This window comes from Natator depressus, chromosome 11 (genome assembly GCF_965152275.1).
Source record: "Natator depressus isolate rNatDep1 chromosome 11, rNatDep2.hap1, whole genome shotgun sequence".
Classification (NCBI taxonomy): domain Eukaryota; kingdom Metazoa; phylum Chordata; order Testudines; family Cheloniidae; genus Natator; species Natator depressus.
In genome coordinates, this window is record NC_134244.1 from 61,951,960 (window position 1) to 61,958,702 (window position 6,743).

The 6,743-nt window shown below is 39.1% G+C and overlaps 1 protein-coding gene across 1 annotated transcript in view; it reads right to left on the bottom strand.

The window, feature by feature from the left end:
- CMKLR2 (chemerin chemokine-like receptor 2) overlaps positions 1–1,814 on the bottom strand; it is a 31,749-nt gene extending 29,935 nt beyond the window's left edge. Inside the window, exon 1 of the mRNA XM_074967997.1 lies at positions 1,701–1,814. The gene's annotated coding sequence lies outside the window, so the exon portion shown is untranslated. The remainder of the gene's footprint in view (positions 1–1,700) is intronic.
- Positions 1,815–6,743: the final 4,929 nt, after the last annotated feature.

Here is a 6,743-nt window from a genome sequence, read left to right on the forward strand (position 1 = left end):
GTAGACGCTTCCTGTTAATATTAGCATTAATACTGGGACACATCTTGAAGCCCTTATTTATTTCTTAATCTCTCCTTACTCAGGCAAAACTCCCACGGGGTAATGGGAATTCTACTTGAGAAAGAAATGAATAAGAAATAAGGACTTCAGGATTTGGCTCCTTTAGTTGCACCCTCTGTGTCATTGAAACATTTCCTCCTTTCTCTGTGAAGTCAACGATAGATGTGCCTTGTAGATGTGCCTCCTTTAATAGGCATTCTTTTATTCTGGAAGTGTTTGAATGGGAAAATATAGGTCTAGTTGTGTAGCAGATCTCTTCAGTATTCTGCTTGGAGTGGCACATAGCATGTCTGTGGGGTACAATGCCAAATTTTGGTTATTGTAAGGCATATAGTTCAAGGGCCAGATTCTTGGTCCTGCTCCAATTCCCTCTGTGCTGCTTCAGCAGTGCAAATGGGGACTTAAAGCTGCCTTAATCAGACAACTGAAGATTCTCCCAGTATAAGGGAAACCTTGGCTGGTGTAAAGCCAGTGTTGTCAGGGTAGGAAACATTCTGGGGTATGTCAGAGTGCAATACTGTTTCAGTCAGCATAAGTTAGAGCAGCCCTGTGACTGCTCTAGTCAAGGTAGATAAAATCGGATTTTAAAAAATATATTTAAATTGGAGTTTTTAAAAAAATCTATTTAAAATTAATTTTGGAATAGATAACCTATGCTAAGGCCTAAACTAATAATCTATTAACATCATTTAAATTAAAATTTAAAAATATTAAGCGGTACTTGTTTTCAGCCAAGTTTCAAAATTAAACCACTGAACTGGTGGAAGTTACTGGCTAAGCACCTGGAATCAGAGTTTACTAAACCAGTTTTTGACAGCTGACACCTCTTCTGTAGGTGCAGAGAGCATATTTTCTTCATTTCAATTTATTCAACTAGTTCAGTTCAGTGACTAGTTCATTCAGAGTTAAGAAACTGCCTGGGAGTTGGAAGTACTGGAAAGCTTGTTTTCTCTTCCAATCTTTGAATAAAAACTAGATGTGAATGGATGAGATCTACTAGTTCTAAAATCTTGACAAGGTGACCAGAAACAATCAGTTCAATTCACTAACTACAGATACTATTTGCTTTGTTTAATGTATCAGTTAGTTTTAAATGCAAAACATGATTTCATAAACTTTTTCTCTTATGTATTCAGCACAGTTAAAGTAGTTTTGTTTAATAAAAAATTAAATGCTGTTTTTATGTGTTGTAATTTAATTTGAATTTTCATTAAAATAGAGCTTGATACAAATTGTAAGTAAATTAATCACCATCTAGTAAATATGAAATATATTATCCACCATTTCCTAACGTAATAAAAAAGGTAAAAACTAAGAATCTGAATAAATCTACGTTAAGCTCTATAATTGCTTAAATAAATGTATATAGATACACTATATCTTCCTGCTTAGCAAAAAGAAGCACCAAATTTAGTATAAAGGCTATATTTAGTTGCCAGTCAACATGTATTAATGGTTACCAACCAACCAACAAGAATTAACCTTTCTTTAGGAAAATAACTACAAAGTAGAAATGCAAAACACAATTAAATTTGATTATTTTAGTTCAAGGTTTCCTATTTGTTAGTTTAAATCATGATTTTAAATCAAAGATTTAAATCACTGATTTTTAATCGATCCACCATGGCTTTAATATGTACCTGGAGTGTGATTTGGCCCCCATCTACATCCAAGATCAAATGAGGAGTAAAGGTGGTTTACAGTCATTTTCCCAACCACTGTATTGAGCGGGTGCACAATACAGTTAAGGATCCAGCCTGTAGTTAAAAGTATACAAACATTAAAAGAAAAGAGGATTTTTTTTTAAATAGTGGTCCAATATACTCAGATTTTCCATCACATCACTTGAAATCAAAGGGATATTTGCCCGTACTTAGAACTCACTGCCATGCAATAGCCAGATTTGGCACAGTATATCCAAACACATAGGATGTGTCCTCATTTGACACCTTGGAAACAAAATAATCAGTGTGTGTGAGGACAGAATTTGGCCCTGTTTCTGGCAGAGTACAATCATTTTATTCACAGTCTGGGGTTTCTTGGGATCCATTTAGAGGTAAACAAGCATCTTAACCGTCTATAACTTCCACTGACTTCAGCTGAAATCTCAAGAGCCCAGTGAATATAGGACTGGGCCCCAAGGCTTTACTTGCGTTTTATTTCCTTTCTGTATCCAGACCTAGTGAGAAAGGCATGGTGAATCTGCACTATTTGGGCCTTTCATTATGGTTTCATGCAACTCATTAACTGCTGCTAGCATTTCTACAGTGTGACTATTAGATAATGTTATAACAGTTTAAAACAAAGTTAATGAAAAGCCCCGTTCTTCATTTGCTTTCTTGTCCTCTCCTGTTATTGCTGGGAAGTTCTTTTACTTTGCCATGTCATTTGTGTTTCTTTGGTGAAGCAGGATCAGTTAATGAGGCTTTGGGGCTTTTATTAGACACAATAGTAAGAGTGGCATTATGCCAGGACTATTTTGATCAATTAAATGCATTCATGAGCAACACAACTCATGGAAATTTTTTGGAAGGGAGAGAAATACTTTGGGTTCTATGTGATGAGGAAAAGACAAAGGGGATTATTTTCATGCAAATTACAGATCCTGGGCTGTTCCATAGTGAATAAGATGGTTATATTGAAAGGCAAATGAGTTATAATGGCACCATCAATGCTTTGGTTTAAAAAAAAATTCATTTTATTTATTACACATTTCAAAATAAAATGCAGCACAGAAGACATATGGGAGCTAAGATGCACAGAGAAACAACCCTTCTGAAGGAGATACTTAATGAGTGTCAGCCAAAGTACAGATTATAGTTGAGAAGTCGGGTAAAATGGTTACTCATCAGGAACACGAACTATTCTCAGGTAGTCCTAACAATTTTTTCCCACTGTGGGGGTTACTGATTTTAGGGAAATGCTGATTCTTATTTGCAAAAACTCATATAATATTTTCTAAATTAAAGCACACCAACTGCCAAATTCAATGGAGATTAAATCGATTCAGTTGTACCAGGAATGGATTTGGTCCAATGAATTTAAATCTAAACTCTTATCTTTATGAACTGAACCCTTTTAAAAATTTGCTTCGTTTTTGCAGGGCTAATTTTAGCCACGCAAGACAATAAAACAAATTATTTTTAAAATCTCTATGCTGCTTTATGACTCCTGCAATGTCTGTTCTACTGTCCTAAGAATTTGGATGTTGGTTCTTGACTGATATCCACCCTGGAAAGGTAGATTTTAACTATCTGATAACCTGGAATAGGATAATATCCTCTTTCTGAGAAATGAAACAAATTACTACTTCAGGTCAGCTCTCTGAATAAAGCAGACGTATTTACTAGTGCTTAACTGTTCTTTATGTGCCCTACTCGGCAACTATCTGAGTGACACCATCTTTGGCATGGTCCAATGACACGTTTAATCTAAAACATCTGCTTAATGGAATGTTAAGGGTCATTTAGGCAGGTCCACTCCCTTCCACCCATGTCAGTATTAGAATTATGGGTGTTTTTAAATCTAATATGTTGGAGAAGCTACAATTAACTCTCTAGATGATGTAAGTTGACTTTTCAGATCAAACACACACACTTATAAATAAAGTACTCTCTCTATATATATATATATATATATGCCCTCTGATATGGTTTGGTGGGATTTTTCAAAGCAGTCTCGAGTTTTAGCCTCATGTTTGTACAGCCCCTAACATAATGGGGTCCATGACTAGGGCTTTGTTGTAATAATGGGGGTCTAACATGTCTACCCCAATTGTGAGCTCAACTGTGGGAAAGTAGATAAAAGTTTATAAAATTTTCCAGTCACCTATAACAATAAATGATGGGGAGAAAATACAAAAGGAAGACGAACAGACTGAATTAGTCCAACAGAGTCCTTGAGTTATAGTAGTAGGCCTTCTTGTTTGAAATTATACGTGTAAACAAGAGAAGTGTGAGACCAGAAATCAATCGATCAAAATTGGTGTGTCAGAAATTAGGCCTAATTGGTGAACTCAGTAATGAAAGCATGGACTATTGCACCCACCACTCCCTTTTGGGGTCCTTAAAGAAAAAAAGGCTTCAGGGGCATAGGTGCTGGAGCACCCATGGAGAAAAATGAGCGGGTGCTTAGCACCCACTGGCAGCCAAGCTCCCCCCCTCTCCCTCCACCCCACAGCAACTCTCCCCTGCCAGCAGCCCCGATTATCACTGTTCCCCCTTCCTCCCAGCACCTCCTGCCTGCCGCCAACAGCTGTTTTGCGGTGTGCAGGTCAGCTCCTGGAGGGAGGGGAGGATCAGGGATGGGGCGTGCTCAGGGGATAGGGTGGAAAGTGACGGGGAAGAGGTGGAGCAGGGAAGGAAGAGGTGGGGAGGAGGTGAGATCTTGGGGGAAGGGGTGGGGTGGATGGCAGGGGCAGAGCAGGGGCGGGATGAGGCAGGGCAGGGGCTTGGGAGAAGGGCTGGAGTGGGGGCAGGGTCTGGTGTGGAGGCTGAGCACCCCCGTGTAGAGGGGAAGTCGGCACCTATGTTCAGGGGAAGATCAAATGCTTGCTGGCTGGGAGACGGGTGGACTAAGAAGGAGCAAGCTTCACCATCATGGCTGCCACCCCCACCAACTCCTGGGACCCCAGGATCTACTGTGATACCATTGGACCTTTGTTGTTCTGATCCTGAGACATGTCCTGACTAGACCAGGCCAGAAGGAGGAACCCAGATGACATCACCACCTCCACCGGATCCAGCTAAATCCCAAACAGCACCTGGGATATGAGACCTTGTCACACACACCCTTCCCAGATGTGTCCTTTTCATTCCACCCGTTATTCTTATTCTTTCCTTTTGCCTTCTGTCTAATAAGCACCTGGCTCAGCCAGCCATGACTATATATTTTGCAATACTGTTGTAGTCCTGTAGAAAGGCCAATAAAAGGAATGCCCTGAACAGCCGACGGCTGGTGCGAGTTTGCCGGTCTCTGAGTGCCTAATCAGACCATGTGCTGGACCTGTGATTCTCCTGAAGTGAGGTTGCAAGTAAGAGACAGCACCAGAGATGGAACCTGTGTTTTCAATCTTTGCTCTTCTTTTCTCTCCCCCCATGTGCATGCTTCTTTTGTTCTGTTTTCAAGGGAATGGGATAGAACTTTAACAGCTCCGCCCACTTCACCTAACTTCTTTCCCCCCCAAAAGGAGAGTTATTACCATCTCAAAGGCTGTCAGACAGCAAAAGGAAATAAAGGCTATTGTTAAAATGAAAGCCTTAATACTTTTCATTTCAAGTGCTTTAATTGTTCTGCCCCTTTTCCGTATCTTTAATAAAAAGATTAAAAGGATTTTTAATGGTATGTTTGTCAAAGGACTAAACAAGTAGAGGTCTCTACTCAAAACCATATTTAACTGTTTAGTGTTGTACAGAGACGGGGTCACATTAACACCTTTGACTCTCTGGGGCTACTTATTCCCTTGAAGTTAGCACAACAGCTCCTAGGCACTACAGTAATACAGACAAAAAATATTTTTCAATAAAATGAACGGAAGATTATGTGGCTAAACTAAATCCCTCAGATGATTTTAATAAAATATATTTAAGATTTTTCCACAGACATTACTATAAAAGAACAACTAATCTAAAATATAATAGGTGGCATAGTTCATGACCGGCTCTGCTCTTAGTTAAATCTCTGCCACCTCAGGGAATGAATTCATGGCCTGCTCTATTCAGTTAAATCATCAATTTTAGCATGCAACTTAGATGAGAGGGAAAGAAAAGGGTGCATCGGGCAATGACAGATTATGACATGGAAAAGTTACTTGTGAGAAATGTCCAGTTTCCCATGAATTTTTCATTGATGTTTATGATTTTTTTCAGTGTTCACAAATATTTGGAAATGGTTTCAATACAGACCTTTCAGATCACAGATATTTCCATTCTTTAGTAGTATAATAGCAAAATAGGAACGAGATGCCAGAATCACTCTGTGACTGGCAATCCAATCACTGTTCAGTCCAAGATTCTTGAACTTATGCATGTAATAAACTACTTCTCTGGTATTTTGTCAAATATCAGAGACTAACTGTTGTTATCTAATGAATACAAATAACCAAGCTGACAAGATCGTGGTCTAGTAAGAATGCTTTTCACACAATGGGGGTTCTGCCTCCACCAATGCAGTGGGATACTGGTGTACGGAAAAGTAGTTTCAGAAAGAACCATGGAGATATCAAGAATTAGCAAATGGGCATGCCAACTACAATTGTTTCACCAAGTATTTCACCAATCTGCACTCCTCCTACATGGAAGCCTCAATACGTATTAGTAATCTTTTTCAGCTGGTGTGAAGTGGCATGGATCCACTAAAGTCACTGAAGCTATGCCAGTATATATCAGCAGAGAATTAGCCCACCATGGACCGCAGCAGGCACATAGATGAGAGGAGTATAAGTAAATTACAATTCTGTTCCTCAGCTATGCTGCTGTGAATCAGGAGTAAATGCATTGACTTCTATGGACAAGTATTACATTTAGAATGACTAGACTGAGAGCAGAATTGCACTCCATGCTTCTTATCAAGAGATCATGGTAAATGATGGCTGAAGTTCTTTCTTAAATTGTATTCAGTTCTTACTTCTTTCCACTGAGTCTGAAAAGTTTTGTCTGAATAAGGACTCCAGGATTTGGCCCCCT